Source organism: Hyla sarda, chromosome 4 (genome assembly GCF_029499605.1).
Source record: "Hyla sarda isolate aHylSar1 chromosome 4, aHylSar1.hap1, whole genome shotgun sequence".
Classification (NCBI taxonomy): Eukaryota; Metazoa; Chordata; class Amphibia; order Anura; family Hylidae; genus Hyla; species Hyla sarda.
In genome coordinates, this window is record NC_079192.1 from 305409323 (window position 1) to 305427815 (window position 18493).

At 43.6% G+C, this 18493-nt stretch overlaps 1 protein-coding gene across 2 annotated transcripts in view; it reads right to left on the reverse strand.

Moving 5' to 3' along the window:
* The window catches only part of ARHGEF37 (Rho guanine nucleotide exchange factor 37), an 87967-nt gene extending 82045 nt beyond the window's left edge, over positions 1-5922 (reverse strand). For both annotated transcript variants that reach the window (XM_056574748.1, XM_056574747.1), the window contains exon 1: positions 5762-5922. The gene's annotated coding sequence lies outside the window, so the exon portion shown is untranslated. The remainder of the gene's footprint in view (positions 1-5761) is intronic.
* Between the last annotated feature and the right edge of the window lie 12571 nt (positions 5923-18493).

Consider the following 18493-nt stretch of genomic DNA (forward strand, 5'->3'; position numbering starts at 1 on the left):
GTAAACTCCCCTTTACAGGTCACCTGTCTAATCCGGGAAGTACAGTGCCGCCTACAAAAAGTAAAAATAGACAAATCGCCAGGTCCAGATGGCATTCACCCCTGTGTACTAAAGGAATTAAGTAATGTGATAGACAGACCCCTATTTTTAATATTCATGGACACTATAGTAACACGGACTGTCCCCCAGGACTGGAGCATGGCAAATGTGGTGCCAATATTTAAAAAGGTGACAAAATATGACCCCGGAAATTATAGGCCTGTTAGTTTAACCTCTGTTGTATGTAAATTGTTTGAGGGTTTTCTAAGAGATGCTATTTTGGAATATCTTGATATAAATAAATGTATGACTCCATATCAGCACGGCTTTATGAGGGATCGGTCCTGTCAAACTAACCTGATCAGCTTTTATGAGGAGGTGAGCTCCAGACTGGACCATGGGCAATCGCTGGATGTCGCATACCTGGATTTTTCCAAAGCATTCGATACGATGCCATATAAACGGTTGGTGCATAAAATGAGAAGGATTGGGCTGGAGGAGAATGTGTGTAAGTGGGTAAGTAACTGGCTCAGTGATAGGAAACAGAGGGTGGTTATTGATGGTACTTATTCTGATTGGGTGACTGTTACTAGTGTGGTACCACAGGGGTCCTGTCCTATTTAATATATTAATTAATGACCTTGTAGAGGGGTTGAATAGTAAAGTAGCAATCTTTGCAGATGATACTAAACTCTGTAAAGCGATGGACACAATAGAGGACAGGGCACTGTTACAAATGGACCTGGATAGGTTGGAGGCTTGGGTTGGAAAGTGGCAGATGAGGATCAACACTCATAAATGTAAGGTAATGCACATGGGGAGGAAAAATCCGGGCTGGGATTATGTATTAAATGGGAGCATACTTGGGACGACTGATGTGTTAACAGTAAATTTAGCTGTAGTGACCAGTGTTGGGCAGCTGCTGCCAAGGCAAATAAAATCATGGGGTGCATCAATAGGGGCATAGATGCCCACGACAAGGAAATAATTCTACCGCTCTACAAATCACTAGTCAGACCACAAAAAGAATAGTGTGTACAGTACTGGGCACCAGTGTACAAGAAAGATTCAGTGGAGCTGGAGAGGGATCAAAGACGGGCAACCAGGGTAATACGGGGAATGGGAGGACTACAGAAAGATTATCAGAATTAGTTATTTAGTTTAGAAATGAAGGCTTAGGGGAGACCTAATAACTATGTATAAATATATCAGGGGGCAGTACAGAGATCTCTCCCATGACCTATTTGTACACAGGACTGTATCTATAACAAGGGGGCATCCTCTACGTTTAGAAGAAAGAAGGTTTCTACACCAGCACAGACGGGGGTTTTTTACTGTAAGAGCAGTGAGACTGTGGAATTCTCTCCCGGAGGAGGTGGTCATGGTGAACTTTGTAAAAGAATTTAAAAGGGGTCTGGATGCATTTTTGGAGAGAAATAACATCGCTGGTTATGTATATTAGATTTATAGGGACAAAACGTTGATCCAGGGATTCATTCTGACTGCCATATTTGGAGTCGGGAAGCAATTTTTACCTCTAGTATGAGGGTTTTTTGCCTTCCTCTGGATTAACTCAGTAGGGACTCATTAGGGATTTAGGTTGAACTTGATGGTCTTTTTTCAACCTTATGAACTATGTTACTATGTTCTATTTACTAATGTATCATTGGGGAATTATTCTTCAATAAGAACACCCCTTTCCCCATGAGAATTCTCACTATCAGGGTGTATTGATAAAGGTGCCCTTGGAGAGAGAAATTATGCTGTATATATGAAGTTAAGGAACATCCAATAAGGCAGTGATGAAAAAATAATATATAACTTTTATTCTGATTCTTTTTTAAAATAAGAAAATTAAAAAGTCCAAAGCTAGCAGTATAGTTGGTCAACACAGGACCGTGCTCATGAGAGGGGTATGGGGTAACAGGTGAATACCTATATCTAAATAGTCCTACCTCATCCTAGGACTATCCCTCACTACATTTAGTGTGGGTGGGGTTTAGTGATTTCCACTCGCAGGTGGTTAGCTAATTAATCTCTCATACTCCTGTCCAACGCGTTTCTCCCACTTGTTTTAAGGGTTCATCAGGGAACCGAGGAGGGAATAATAGGCTACCAGTATATAATCATATCACACAAGGGTACATAGAAATAGGTATATATGGACTAAGTTCAGAACAGTAGTTAGTCAAGATCAATAGGTAGTCAAATACAGACCAGATAAACACTAGATAAAGGGGATGGATATGACAGTCAGAATGACTGTCTCGGACTGTAAACTTACCAATCTGGACATCAACTGTGGTTCCAACTTGCCAGTGACTGACTGACATATCCATCCCCTTTATCTAGTGTTTATCTGGTCTGTATTTGACTACCTATTGATCTTGACTAACTACTGTTCTGAACTTAGTCCATATATACCTATTTCTATGTACCCTTGTGTGATATGATTATATACTGGTAGCCTATTATTCCCTCCTCGGTTCCCTGATGAACCCTTAAAACAAGTGGGAGAAACGCGTTGGACAGGAGTATGAGAGATTAATTAGCTAACCACCTGCGAGTGGAAATCACTAAACCCCACCCCCACCCACACTAAATGTAGTGAGGGATAGTCCTAGGATGAGGTAGGACTATTTAGATATAGGTATTCACCTGTTACCCCATACCCCTCTCATGAGCACGGTCCTGTGTTGACCAACTATACTGCTAGCTATGGACTTTTTAATTTTCTTATTTAAAAAAAGAATCAGAATAAAAGTTATATATTATTTTTTCATCACTGCCTTATTGGATGTTCCTTAACTTCATATACACAGCATATGTTCTATTTACAAATCTTAAACCATCCAGCACTTACCACCTGCTGTATACTACAGAGAAAGTTGTGCAGTTCTTTCCAGCCTGACAACAGTGCTCTTTGCTGACACCTCTGTACGTGTCAGGAACTGTCCAGAGCAAGAGCAAATCCCCCATAGAAAACCTCTCCTGCTCAGGGGAGTTCCTGACATGGATAGAGGTGTCAGCAGAAGTGTGGTCAGACTGGAAAGAACAACACAGCTTTTCTGTAATATATCTGTAGTATACAGCAGCTGATAGGTAATTAAAGGGTTAAGATTTTAAAATAGAAGTAATTTACAAATCTGTTAAACTTTCTGGCACCAGTTAATTTGAAAACATATTTTTTCCACCGGAGTACCCCTTTAACACTTATGGGAGTTATACAAATTGAATAAGACAGCCGCCTGAGCTGTTTTTGGCAGAATTAACAATTTGGTGGTACCATTCCCCCTGTAAACAGGGAATAAACCTCAGTACTGACTTGAAAGTATCAGAGTGCTCAGGAGCAAACTTCATTGACCTACAAAGTCAACCTCTGTCCATGACGATTGGAAGTTAACCTCTGTTTATGTCATAAAGCAGCTTATCCACCCACAATTCCACTCTATGAGCCTTAACAGAGACTGGCTTTATACAAGGGTCTACTATTCGAGCGGACTTAAGCAGTCCTTGTATTACATGGAGAACCATATATTTGAATGGCTGACATTTAAAATAATATTTTCCCTGCAGAAGATATGCCAGGCTGGTTGTTTGTTGGGAGTCATAGGAGTGGATCTTACTGGGGGCCTCATTGTGAGAAGGGCTGTCTCCTATGATACAACCAATTTACTAAAAGGAAGTAACATCCAGATTTTAAATTATTCAAACATTTTCAGGAGGAATAAGAGATGAACAGCATAGGTCTAAGAAAAGGTGATCCAACATTGTTAATTTATGCTTTAAGGGGTACTCCGGGGAACTAAAAGCATATGCTTTCTCTCTCATCAACCTATGTAATTGTCTAAATATCATTCATTAGATATAGAGAGCAGTTCCCCCTCTTTGGTTGTCACTTACATGCAGGATGTGACATCATCCAACCATTCACTTTGTCTCTGTCCAAATTCCTCTCTTAAAGCAGCAAACATCCTCCTGAGAGACACAGACCATGTGGTTTCTGCCCTGCACTGATGAGTCATGTTCCCTTTAGTGCTGGGAGGTGTGTGCAGCCTTAGCCAATCAGACACTGATCCTATCTTCTGCTCAGAGGAAGAGGGTGGAAGCTGCTCTCAGAGAGTGAGGCGGCTGGCAGAGCAGAGCTGCAATGATTGCTGGGAGATGAAGACAAGGGGAGGGAAGGACGGCAAAGAATATCATGAAGCCATAGACAACAAGGGCCACAAGAGCCATGCTTTGGAGCCATATAATATATATATATATATATTTATATTTCCCTGGAGTACCCTTTTAAAGGGTTATTCCAGTTTCAAAAATAATGTTTAATTCTAATAGGAACCTACAATGAAGCAACATTGTAAATCACTGTACCTTTCTATAATGGACAGAGAAATTGGCTTCCAGCTCCCAACTTGGAGAAAAATTTCTATTTTATTTCAAATTAGATTAAAATCCAAGTACAGCAAACGAAAAAAGGGAAAATGGATAAAAAGACGAACGAAACGTTGGTGTATTTCTAGAAGCCTGACATGAAGATTAGTAAATAACTTTCCTATAGCATCACATGACCAGCCAGGAGAACGCCACAAGACCATTATAGAAAGGTAAAGCGAAAAAAGAGGAATTAGATCAGCTCCCCCTATATTTTCCTGTGTCCAAAAGTCCAGCACAACCTATCCTCGTGGAAGCTCGAGAACAAGCACCAAGGCTTGGTCCTCAGGTGGTTTGATTGCAGACAGACAAATTGGCTTCTGGCTCCCAAATTGGAGTAAAATTTCAATTTTATTTCAAATTAGATTAAAATCCAAGTACAGCAAACAAAAAAAGGGAAAATGGATAAAAAGACGAACGAAACGTTGGTGTATTTCGTTCGTCTTTTTATCCATTTTCCCTTTTTTTGTTTGCTGTACTTGGATTTTAATCTAATTTGAAATAAAATTGAAATTTTACTCCAAGTTGGGAGCCAGAAGCCAATTTGTCTGTCTGCAATCAAACCACCTGAGGACCAAGCCTTGGTGCTTGTTCTCGAGCTTCCACGAGGATAGGTTGTGCTGGACTTTTGGACACAGGAAAATATAGGGGGAGCTGATCTAATTCCTCTTTTTTCGCTGTACTTTTCTATAATGGTCTCGTGGCGTTCTCCTGGCTGGTCATGTGATGCTATAGGAAAGTTATTTACTAATCTTCACGTCAGGCTTCTAGCATAATCAAAAAGTCCTTATTTATAAACAAATAAACATATCAAGGGTGATTTGTTTAGATGTTCTGTATTGTGCAAGCATAAACAAAGAAGAGTCCTAGTGAAAGATCAGAATGTGTATACAGAAGATCCTATCAGTAACTGTCACACACTTCTGTGTCCTCGGGCACACATGCCTACTTGTTTTCATCTTGCCCAACAGGTTTGGGGGATGATGTTTAATAGACATTCTCTGGGGTTGGCATTTCCCTACATTACCTGCACATATAGTTCGGAGATCCAGCTCCTATTAGTATGCATTATTAGCCTCATCTGCATTTCATGACTCTGGCATACAAGATCAGTCACCTGCCCCTTTCCAGCTAAGAAGAGTATTGCACCTGCTCCTGATGGACTGCTTCCTGTGTGACAGCATTTCTTACATTGCATAGCATTGGCTTTCAGCTCTGACACAGCACTGGGATAAAGCAGTGCATGGCTTGACTACCAGGCTATAAGAACTATACATATCAGCCTTACCTTCATATAACTGGAATCCTGCAGAGGGCTGAGCAACGCTGGTCTGTCCCCAGATGTCCAACATGGTTAATAATAAACCTGGTGGCATAGCAGCTGAGTACTACAGCAGGGACTGCCTCCCCAGCACAGTGAGCTAGCTGCTGCTGCTGCTGCCATTTGCTTGCTGAGGGAGGGGACTACAGAGATCAGCTGCCACTAGGAACGCAGCATTTATGTAACCTGCTCCTTGTGTTAGCAGCTTGACCATATCTGTTATCTGCTATTAGTCATATATTCTTACCATAAATCAGCTCATCCTAAAATATAAAGGTCAGAGAGCAATACTCTTATGATATGTGCAGTGCACACGGTTTAACAGAAAAAATAAGTAGAAAAGTATATAGTGCATAGTAATGCAAAATAAGAGAGCTCAGAAAAAACATACGAAGCATGTCTGTATATGTGTACAATGAAGGCTTGTATACATATGTTGTATAAAATCTACATGTGTCTCCAAAGCATATTGAGGGACATTTATCAATGTTTGCTTATGTATTCTTTTTTTTAGTAATTTTTTCCTTACTTTTTTTTTGCTTATGTGTAACGTATTTATCAACTGGTTTCAGCTTGTTGATAATTTTCTTTCACGTAAGCAATTTTTCCTTTTTTACTTTGGTAGTAGCTTTTTCTGCTCCATGTTTGAGCTGGAGTAAATTTAGTCAATTTTTAACCCTGTTGCAACTTTTGCGCAGTTGCGACTGTCGTAGTTAATAAATACCTGACTACCCGTAGTCCATTTAAAAATTATTACTACGTAGTTAATTTTTGGAAAACTTGCTTTTCTCGCTTTCCAGTCAAAATGTCGCAGGAAAAATCGCGTAGTCGCAGTTGCTACAATTTTGCGACAATTATAGTGAAGAAAACCTGACTAAACCCGTTGATAAATGTCCATAATTGTGTTGCATACTTCACATTATATTAGGCTTCAATAGTACAATAATAACAGTACAATAATAGAAAAGTATCTAAACATGGGTATAATTTTAATAGTATTAACGTGAAAACGAAACCTTACAAAATTAGCAAAATTGTGGTTTTATTTTTAATTTCCCCACACACATAATATTTTGTCTTGCCACCCATTTTATGGTAAAATTATTGATGTCATTATAAAATACAATTGGTTGCGCAAAAAAATTTTTTGTGGTTGAAAATATAAAAAGAGTTAAGATTTTTTGAAGGTGAGGAGGTAAAAAGGAAAATTCTAAAATAAAATTGGCCTTGTCCTTAAATGGGCACTGTCAAATACAAAAACTTTTTATATGTTGTACACCTTGGCAAAACATTAACCTCTAATATACTTCATAAGAAATTTTTATTTCCTATTTATAGAAATTATGGCTTATAAAACCATGGCTTTGTCCAAGCTGAAGCACAGGCATGGACAAAGTCCAGTAAGTGAGGGTGGTCTAACACTTTTCTGTGCTCTCTCCTGTCTGATAGTACTCCTCTGTGATCTCTCCTGTCTGATAGTACTCCTCTGTGCTCTCTCTCCTGTCTGATAGTACTCCTCTGTGCTCTCTCTCCTGTCTGACAGGACTCCTCTGTGCTCTCTCCTGTCTGATAGCACTCCTCTGTGCTCTCTCCTGTCTGATACTACTCCTCTGTGCTCTCTCCTGTCTGATAGCACTCCTCTGTGCTCTATCCTGTCTGATAGTACTCCTCTGTGTTCTCTCCTGTCTGATAGGACTCCTCTGTGCTCTCTCCTGTCTGATAGTATTTGTCTGTGCTCTCTCCTGTCTGATAGGACTCCTCTGTACTCCCTCCTGTCTGATAGTACTCCTCTGTGCTCTCTCCTGTCTGATAGCACTCCTCTGTGCTCTCTCTTGTCTGATAGTACTCCTCTGTGCTCTCTCCTGTCTGATAGGACTCCTCTGTGCTCTCTCCTTTCTGATAGTACTCCTCTGTACTCTCTCCTGTCTGATAGCACTCCTCTGTGCTCTCTCTTGTCTGATAGTACTCCTCTGTGCTCTCTCTTGTCTGATAGTACTCCTCTGTGCTCTCTCCTGTCTGATCGTACTCCTCTGTGCTCTCTCCTATCTGATAGTATTCCTCTGTGCTCTCTCTTATCTGATAGTATTCCTCTGTGCTCTCTCCTATCTTATTGTACTCCTCTGTGCTCTTTACTGTCTGATAGTACTCCCCTGTGCTCTCTCCTGTCTGATAGTATTCTTCTGTGCTCTCCCCTGTCTGATAGGACTCCTCTGTGCTCTCTCCTGTCTGATAGGACTCCTCAGTGTTCTCTCCTGTCTGATAGGACTCCTCTCTGCTCTCTCCTGTCGGATAGTACTCCTCTCTGCTCTCTCCTGTCTGATAGTACTCCTCTGTGCTCTCTCCTGTCTGATAGTATTCCTCTGTGCTCTCTCCTGTCTGATAGTATTCCTCTGTGCTCTCTCATGTCTCATAAGAACTCCTCTGTACTCTATCCTGTCTGATAGTACTCCTCTGTGCTCTCTCATATCTGATAGCACTCCTCTGTGCTCTCTCCTGTCTGATAGCACTCCTCTGTGCTCTCTCTTGTCTGATAGTACTCCTCTGTGCTCTCTCCTGTCTGATAGGACTCCTCTGTGCTCTCTCCTTTCTGATAGTACTCCTCTGTACTCTCTCCTGTCTGATAGTACTCCTCTGTGCTCTCTCCTATCTTATAGTACTCCTCTGTGCTCTTTTCTCTCTGTTAGTACTCCTCTGTGCTCTCTCCTGTCTGATAGTACTCCTCTGTGCTCTCTCCTGTCTGAGAGCACTCCTCTGTACTCTCTCCTGTCTGATAGGTCTCCTCTGTGCTCTCTCCTGTCTGATACTACTCCTCTGTATTCTCTCCTGTCTGATAGTACTCATCTGTGCTCTCTCCTGTCTGATAGGACTCCTCTGTGCTCTCTCCTTTCTGATAGTACTCCTCTGTACTCTCTCCTGTCTGATAGTACTCCTCTGTGCTCTCTCCTATCTTATAGTACTCATCTGTGCTCTTTTCTCTCTGTTAGTACTCCTCTGTGCTCTCTCCTGTCTGATAGTACTCCTCTGTGCTCTCTCCTGTCTGATAGCACTCCTCTGTACTCTCTCCTGTCTGATAGGACTCCTCTGTGCTCTCTCCTGTCTGATACTACTCCTCTCTATTCTCTCCTGTCTGATAGTATTTGTCTGTGCTCTCTCCTGTCTGATAGTACTCCTCTGTGCTCTCTCCTGTCCTATCAGCCAGTAGAGTGCTAGCCCACCCTCACTTACTGGACTTTGTATATGCCTGTGCTTCAGCTTGAACAAAACCATGCTTTTATAAGCCAGGATTTTATTAAAAGAGAGGAGGCTCATATTATTGCACTTCTTTCTTTACTTAAATCTTTAGCAGCAAACATTAAATGTTAAAGAAAGCAGAAAAAAAACTTTAGAAGCAAACAGTGCAGCCAAACTCTATGCAGGTAGCCAATCAGCATACAGTCCAGGTAACATAAGGTGATGAAATGCAAAATAGTTCCTCTATCTTTGCTGCTCCCAAACTGTTTATTGCTGTCAATGTTTTGTTAAAATCCTGCTAATTACATTACCTTTCTTATTTAATTATTGTTACTGTTTAATTATCATTATTTCCTAACTTGTCTGTCTTCATTGCATTCATAGTTATTTTACTTAATTTTTCCTTGTGCTTTTTTCCTCTCTCTCTCTCTCTCTCTCTCTCTCTTATATATATATATATATATATATATATATATATATATATATATATATTATTACCATGTTTCCCTAGTCTATTTTTCCTGCATTACCGCCCATTACTTACAGTGTGGGTCACGTGCTTCGCTTCTGAGCTCGTTCTCTGTGTTACGCAGCTCACTGTTACGCCGAGCGCTCCGGGTCCCCGTTCCTCCCCGGAGCGCTCGCCTCATCCTCGTTGCTGCAGCGCCCCGGTCAGATCCACTGACCGGGTGCGCTGCGGTTCCGCCTCCAGCCGGGATGCGATTCGCGATGCGGGTGGCGCCCGCTCGCGATGCGCACCCCGGTCCCCGTACCTGACTCGCTCTCCGTCGGTCCTGTCCCGGCGCGCGCGGCCCCGCTCCCTAGGGCGCGCGCGCGCCGGGTCTCTGCGATTTAAAGGGCCAGTGCACCTATGATGGTGCCTGGCCCAATCTTCCAATTAGCTTAATTAGTTTCCACCTGTGCACTTCCCTATATCACCTCACTTCCCCTGCACTTCCTTGCCGGATCTTGTTGCCTTAGTGCCTAGTGAAAGCGTTCCCTTGTCTGTTCCTAGCCCGTGTTCCTGACCTCCTGCCGTTGCCCCTGACTACGATCCTTGCTGCCTGCCTCGACCTTCTGCTACGTCCGACCTTGCTTCTGCCTACTCCCTTGTACCTCGCCTATCTTCAGTATCTTCAGCAGTCAGAGAGGTGAGCCGTTGCTAGTGGATACGACCTGGTCACTACCGCCGCAGCAAGACCATCCCGCTTTGCGGCGGGCTCTGGTGAAAACCTGTAGTGGCTTAGAACCGGTCCACTAGCACGGTCCTCGCCAATCCCTCTCTGGCACAGAGGATCCACCTCCTGCCAGCCGGCATCGTGACAGTAGATCCGGCCATGGATCCCGCTGAAGTTCCTCTGCCAGTTGTCACCGACCTCCCTACACTGGTCGCCCAGCAAGCCCTAAAGATCGCCCAACGAAATCAACAGCTGGCATACTTGACCTCCGTGACACTGCATCTTCAGTCACAGATACAGCAAATTCAGTCACAGCTACAGCTGCAACAACCATCTCCTCCGCCGGCTCCTGCAACTCCTCCGCAGCAACCGGCCGCTCCTAACCCCTGCTTGTCCCTGCCGGACAAATTTGATGGGGTCCGCAATGATCCTGCCACAGCCACAGTCCAGTCCTACTTCGCTGAGGTCCGTGGTGTCTTCGAGGAGCCTGCCCGAGCCTCTTCTGCCAAGACTGCCCTGCTGAACCTGGTCCAGGGTGTTTCTTCCGTTGGCGAGTACGCCATTCAGTTCCGTGCTCTTGCTTCCGAGTTGTCCTGGAATAGTGAGATTCTCTGCGCGACCTTTAAAAAAGGCCTATCCAGCAACATTAAAGATGTTCTGGCCGCACGAGAAACTCCTGCTAACCTGCATGAACTCATTCATCTTGCCACTCGCATTGACATGCGTTCTTCCGGATGGCGTCTGGAGCTCCGCCTGGATATGGACTTTGTTCGCACGAGGCGTTTTTTCTCCCCGGCTCCTCTCTCCTCTGGTCCTCTGCAATCCGTTCCTGTGCTTCCCGCCGCGGAGGCTATGCAAGTTGACCGGTCTCGCTTGACACCTCAAGAGAGGACACGACGCCGCATGGAGAATCTTTGCCTGTACTATGCCGGTACCGAACACTTCCTGAAGGATTGTCCTATCCGTCCTCCCCGCCTGGAAAGACGTACGCTGACTCCGCACAAAGGTGACACAGTTCTTGATGTCAACTCTGCTTCTCCACGCCTTACTGTGCCTGTGCGGATATCTGCCTCTACCTTCTCCTTCTCTACTATGGTCTTCTTGGATTCCGGATCTGCAGGAAAAATTTTTTTGGCCTCTCTTATCAACAGGTTCTACGTCCCTGTGACCAGTCTCGCCAGACCCCTCTACATCTATTGTATTAACAATGAAAGATTGGACTGTCTCATGCGTTTCCGCACAGAACCCCTCCTAATGTGCATCGGACCTCATCACGGAAAAATTGACTTTTTTTTCCTCAGGTTCTTTGGCCCCAAGAAGAGGGGGAGACCCAAGGGGGGGGGGTACTGTTACGCCGAGCGCTCCAGGTCCCCGTTCCTCCCCGGAGCGCTCGCCTCATCCTCGTTGCTGCAGCGCCCCGGTCAGATCCACTGACCGGGTGCGCTGCGGTTCCGCCTCCAGCCGGGATGCGATTCGCGATGCGGGTGGCGCCCGCTCGCGATGCGCACCCCGGTCCCCGTACCTGACTCGCTCTCCGTCGGTCCTGTCCCGGCGCGCGCTGCCCCGCTCCCTAGGGCGCGCGCGCGCCGGGTCTCTGCGATTTAAAGGGCCAGTGCACCTATGATGGTGCCTGGCCCAATCTTCCAATTAGCTTAATTAGTTTCCACCTGTGCACTTCCCTATATCACCTCACTTCCCCTGCACTTCCTTGCCGGATCTTGTTGCCTTAGTGCCTAGTGAAAGCGTTCCCTTGTCTGTTCCTAGCCCGTGTTCCTGACCTCCTGCCGTTGCCCCTGACTACGATCCTTGCTGCCTGCCTCGACCTTCTGCTACGTCCGACCTTGCTTCTGCCTACTCCCTTGTACCTCGCCTATCTTCAGTATCTTCAGCAGTCAGAGAGGTGAGCCGTTGCTAGTGGATACGACCTGGTCACTACCGCCGCAGCAAGACCATCCCGCTTTGCGGCGGGCTCTGGTGAAAACCTGTAGTGGCTTAGAACCGGTCCACTAGCACGGTCCTCGCCAATCCCTCTCTGGCACAGAGGATCCACCTCCTGCCAGCCGGCATCGTGACACTCACTCTGTTCATATCTCCTGCTTTCCCACCGTTTACCTCACTCTGCTACGGTCAGCTCTGCTTGTCACACTGCTCCGCGCATCTGCTGACATCTCCTCAGACTTGGGGACTCCCGCGGGTTTGCATTAGTTACAGTATCTGCTGTAATATTGCTTCCACACACTATTTAAACAGGACTTAGGTATATATACATATATATATATATATATAGACAAAGAATAAGTCAGCCAGCACTTTAGTTGATACCAAACTATTATGTGGACCTGGCCTACAGGTGCACGCTACTAGGCTAGATATACAGCAACAGAAGAATGCAGCAGCACACTGCCAGCACAAAGATATAGGTGCAACATGAATATGCAGTTAAAACATGGAGAGCTATACAGCTATGGTGTAATAGATGCAAATGTGAAACTATGAAATAGTGAGGCACTTAGCTCGCAAATTTGTCTCCGCCGGCGGTCAAATAGCTTGGACCGTCCCACCGCGATAAGGTGGCCTCCTCACAACCCCTACCCCTACAGTATCCCCTATTGCTCCTCTTATTGACTATAATAAATCGACATTTTTTTCCTTTCAGGTGTTTTTTTCCCCTTATCTTCCCTATTCCTGTACCCACTAATATCATTTAATATTACAGGGTACTACACTATAAATATGTCAGCACCAGATAATAATACCACCACTGATAAGTCTTACTTAACTGAAAACCAAATTCAATCTTTGGTTAATGAGTCTATTAATAGATCAGTACAGACTGCTGTACAATCAGCTATGGAGTCCATGCAGTGTCATAGCCAGGTCTGTCACTATGGCAATATCCCAATCCACTACTAATCAACCTGCTAATACTCCTTCTGCATCTCCTGCAGATCACTATTAGTCCGCTGATGATAACACTAAAATACCCTCAGAACATGCTAAAAAGTCTTCAAAATAAAAACATATCGCTGTTGACGACCGTAGCTCCTCCAAATTGCCTAAAAAGTGCAAAGCAGGAGTAGGTCAAGTACAATTTGACAGCTCACTTCCTGCGTGCAGCTCAGTTGCCGATGTCACTATGTCACATCATAGACCCTCCGCCCGTGAGGAAGAGCATAGCGTACGGGCACGGACTGCCTCTAAGAGGTTAAAACCTGATTCTTGCAAATAATTCTCTAGCGATATATCCTCTGATGAGATTTTTCATTCTGACCATGATGATTCTTCATATATTAAGGAAGATTCTGATGATAACGATTCATCTCCTATTGACATGGAGAAATATAGTGACACAATTTTGGACAGTAGCGATACTCTGTTCTTCAATCCCTCTCAAATAAAGCACCCCAGGTCAGGGGAATGGATTCCACATCCACAAGTGACCAAATTTATAAATTACTGGTTAAAGAAAGGTTTAGATAAGGCAGAAAGAAACAAACTAAAGCCTTCTCTGCCTTCTAACTCCGCTATTACTCCCGAGATCGATCCAATTTTGATAACATTTCTCCTAAAATCAGGAAAAAAATCCAAAAAAGGGATTGGATCGATCTTTTAAGACATGCCAAGACAAATTCTTAGATATGCTTGGCCCCCTTTCCCAAATTCTAGACCTAGCTGAGGAATCTTCCTTTACAGGCAATCCAGTGGATGTTTCTGTCCTTACAGGCTGGGCACAAAGGGTCATGTGCCTATTTGGTAATGTCAATATGGCATTCAATGCTGAAAGACGGAGAACCATCCTCATGAAATTAGACCCCCAACTTTCCAACTTGGCTTCTTCTGAAACTCCCACACCCTCTGATGGCCTTCTTTTTGGAGAATCTTTTGTCAAGGAGATCTCTTACAGAGGCCCCTCTACATCTTTCAACCCAACCTATCTCATTCCCTCTTCCCAAACTACCCCTTTCTTCCTATATAGGGGTAGATCCTGGAGGTCAAGAGGGAGACGAGGATTCACCAGATCTAACACATCTCCAGGTAAAAAACTGGGGATGTGCAGCTCACAATTAACTAGCCGAGGTAAGAGGGCTGTACACCTACACCTGGTGTTGTGATAAGGGAAACAAAACTAAAAAAGTAGCCAACCCCTCTAGGCTAGCATCAGTTGCCTGATACAGTGATGTAATGGTAAAAATGATGACTGGATCGTGCTTCAATTATAATATGAAAGTGCAAATTTATTACACAATAAAATACATATAAAATATAAACAATAACTCCTCGAAACACAAGGGCCCTTGTGCCGAGGAAAAATTACAATATAAAACTTATAAAACTTATACACACACCAATAGCTAGCATTGAGAATTTTTTTGAGAATTTTTTAACAATGCAATAATACTTTAAATCCGGCCTCCGATATTTCAAATGGGTTAAATGTCCCTTAAAGGTATGGATTCCAATTATACGTAAGGTAAAGTCCCATATAGGATATAGATTCGCAATTTTAAACGTAGAATGGGTAAATTATAGTTACCGGTCTGCATTCTTCCCTCATACCATTAGGAGGTCCTTTGAAGCATTTTTTCCATAATTGCAAAATTCCTACTACAGATTATTGGATCCTAAACATGGTATTAGACTACCAAATAGACTTCCTCTTTCCTCCTGTAAAACCTCATCTTCCTCACCCAATTCAATTCTCCCAATCAGAACAAAACCTGGTAGATTTAGAAATACAAACACTCTTTACAAAACAGGCTATCATACGGATAGACCACTATACCCCGGGGTTTCGAAGCAACCTCTTTCTGATAAAGAAAAAAGATGGTGTTTTCAGACCAGTAATCAACCTTCGTATTCTGAACAATTTTGTCAGATACAACCATTTCAAGATGGAGGGAATCCATCTGTTAAGAGACATATTATTACAAAGATAGATCTAAAATATGCTTATCTCACAGTCCCAATACACCCTATTTATCAGGCTTATCTACAATTCCTTTGGAAAGATCCACTCTGGCAGTTCACCTGCCTTCCTTTCGGCCTCTCTTCTGCTCCTTGGTGTTTCACCAAGTTGATGAAACCTGTGATAGCCGTTTTACGATCCCAGGGGGTATGTCTAATAATATACTTGAACGACATCCTCATTATGGCACAATCTCTCCCACTGATTCACCTTCACACTCAATGGACTTTATCTCTTCTAACAGATTTGGAATTTCTCATCAATCAAGAGAAATCCATCCTTCTTCCCTTCAAACAACTGGAATTCCTAGGCTTCATTCTAGATACCCAAATAGCTATCCTAAGTCTCCCTTCCAAAAAAACTTTCTTTGATTCGGAAGGAGATTCGTTCTATCCTAAACAAAGATTTAGTCTCTCTACGTTCCATTGCTCGGATAGTAGGACTTCTTTCTGCTTCAATTCAGGCCATCTTTCCTGACACTCTACATTACAGGGCTCTCCAAAGCTTTAAAATTCAACATCTCAGAAAAGGACTGGAATATTCAGACAATGTCAAACTCTCATTAGAAGCCAGGGAAGAACTCCTTTGGTGGCTTCAACATATTCAGTCTTGGAATGGAAAGACAATTTTCAATTCCAAACCTGACCTTTCCATGGAATCAGACGCGAGTCTCGCCGGTTGGGGCACTCGCTGTGGTCCCCTCTCCATGCGAGGGAAATGGTCCCCTTTGGAGTCTCTACTTCATATCAATTGTTTAGAACTCCTAGCTTGGTATTTTGCTTTGAAGAGCTTTGCAAGAGATTGTTCTCAATGTTGTATCCTTCTTAGTATGGACAACATTTTGGCTGTCCAATACATCAATCGTTTGGGCAGAACGAAATCAAAGATTCTTGCCAATATTGCCTAAGATATTTGGCATTTCTGTTTAGACAAAATATTATCCTCAAAGCGGAGTACCTTCCGGGTCTGTCCAATTCTGTTGCGGATTGGAATTCTCACCACCTCACAGACTCCAGCAATTGGAAACTGGATCCATTCATCTTCCAACAGATCAACTCTCTCTGGGGTCCCCTCAATCTAGACTTGTTTGCTTCTTGTCTGAACAGTCAGCTTCCAAAGTATGGCATCCGGATCCGGAAGCTTCAGGAGTGGATGCTTTACTCCAACCTTGGCCTCAGGGAACTGTTTATGCGTTCCCTCCTTTTGCTCTGATATCCAGTCTACTGTCTCTTGTTCTGACTCAAAAATCCACTCTGATTCTTATAACTCCCTGATGGCCGACTCAAACCTGGTTCCCGACAATTCTCAGTATGACAATAGATTTTCCGAGAATCCTGCCTTTACATCAACATCTTCTTCTGAATCCTCTAGGGAACCCCCATCCACTTATCATCTCAAATCAACTCTCTCTTTTGGCTTGGAAACTTTCGGTCCAGATGAACTTGAATCTTAATTTTCTCAATCTACTAAAAACATCCTCTCAGAGGCTTGTGCCCCAGGTACCAAATCAGCTTATCGTTCAACCTGGGAACTTTGGTGCTCACAACAAAACCTGGATCCCGTGCATGCCTCTATAGTTCATATTATGAACTATGTTTCCGAATACTTTGATACTGGTAAAGCTTACCGCACACTGAATGTTTATCTTTCTGCTATCTCCTTTTCTCACACTCCCATAGATTCTATACCTGTGGGCAAACACCCATTGATATGTAGACTCTTGAAAGGTATTCGTTTTCAACGTCCTCCTCAATATCTTTGGGTGATAATGATTCTTTATCCCTAAAAATGTTTTCTTTTTAATTAACGGTTCTCCTCTGTTTAATTTCTATTAAAAGAGTATCTGTTATTAAAACATTGGATATCTCCCACAGACAATACTTACCTCATGGTGTACAATTCTCTATTTTCTGACATACAAAAACTAACTTACATTCTGTCTTCTATCCTGCTTTTCCTGATCAAGATAAACGTAGTCCGTTGCCTCAAGACCTATGAATCGGTAAGACTGCAACTCTTCGTAGTCCTTCTTCGCAACTTCTTATTTCCTTCTGTAAACCCCATCTTTCGGTTTCCTCATCAACTCTGGCCAGATGGGTTAAACAGTCTATGTCTTTAGCCGGTATTGACACCTCTATTTTCAATGCCCATTCTACTAGAGGTGCCATCTCTACTAAAATTCTCCAATCCGGTGGATTCTTAAATGATATTTTGAAAACTGCTAATTGGTCCTCCGATTCTACTTTCAAAACGTTTTAATTTTAGGGACTATTTTGCATATCATCACCTTATGTTACCTAGACTGTATGCTGATTGGCTACCTGCACAGAGTAGCATGTTTGGTTGCATTGTTTGCTTCTAAAGCTTTTTTTTTTCTTTCTATTTATTTAACCATTTAAAGTTTGATGCTAATGATTTCAGTAAATGCAATAATATTCTCCTCCTGTCTTTAATAAAATCCATATTTTCTGTCATCAAGACTAGGAAAATCTCCAATTTCTATTGCAGATAGAGTACCATTTACAGCGAGAAAGGAAAAAAACCTGAAGGATTTATTTGTGAGTAGCCACTATTAGTGAAAACTAGGGATGTCCCGATACCATTTTTTTAAGACCGAGTACGAGTACCGGTACTTTAGTTCTAGTACTCGCCGATACCAAGTACGAGTACTTTTATTTTAAAGGGAATCTGACAGCAGGGTGACCCAGTTTCTGGCGCTGCTTACCGTATGATATATGGGTTCCTTGTTGTGTACAATGGAGGCGAGTGGCGACTGCTGTAGTATGAGCCAAGATTTCTCTCTTCTCCATTGGACAGAACAGGGAATTTGCATTGGCGGTGAAACCGATGACCACATGGTGAGCAGCGGTAGAAACTAGGTGACCTGCACCATCTACCTATAAATTCAAGTTAGTGCCGGTGACTCTGCTGTAAGATTGCCTTTAATAGTAGGTAGTATCCCCTTGCAGACATTAGCTGCAGCCCCCTGGCAGTCATTAGTAGCAGCCCCCCCCCTGTAGACAGCTGCCCCCTGTAGACTGCAGCCCCCCTGTAGACATAAGTAGCAGCCCCTCTGTAGACCACAGCCCCCCTTTAGACAGTGGGTCCCCATTTAAACTGCAGCAGGCCCCCCATTTAGACAGCAGGGCCCCCCCTTTAGAAAGCAGCAGCCCCCCCCCCATTTAGACAGCAGTAGTGCCCCCCCTTTAGACAGCAGCAGCCCCCCCCCCCATTTAGACAGAAGCAGGCCCCCCCTTTAGACAGCAGCAGGGCCCCCCTTTAGACAGTAGCAGGCCCCCCCGTTTAGACAGCGGCAGGGCCCCC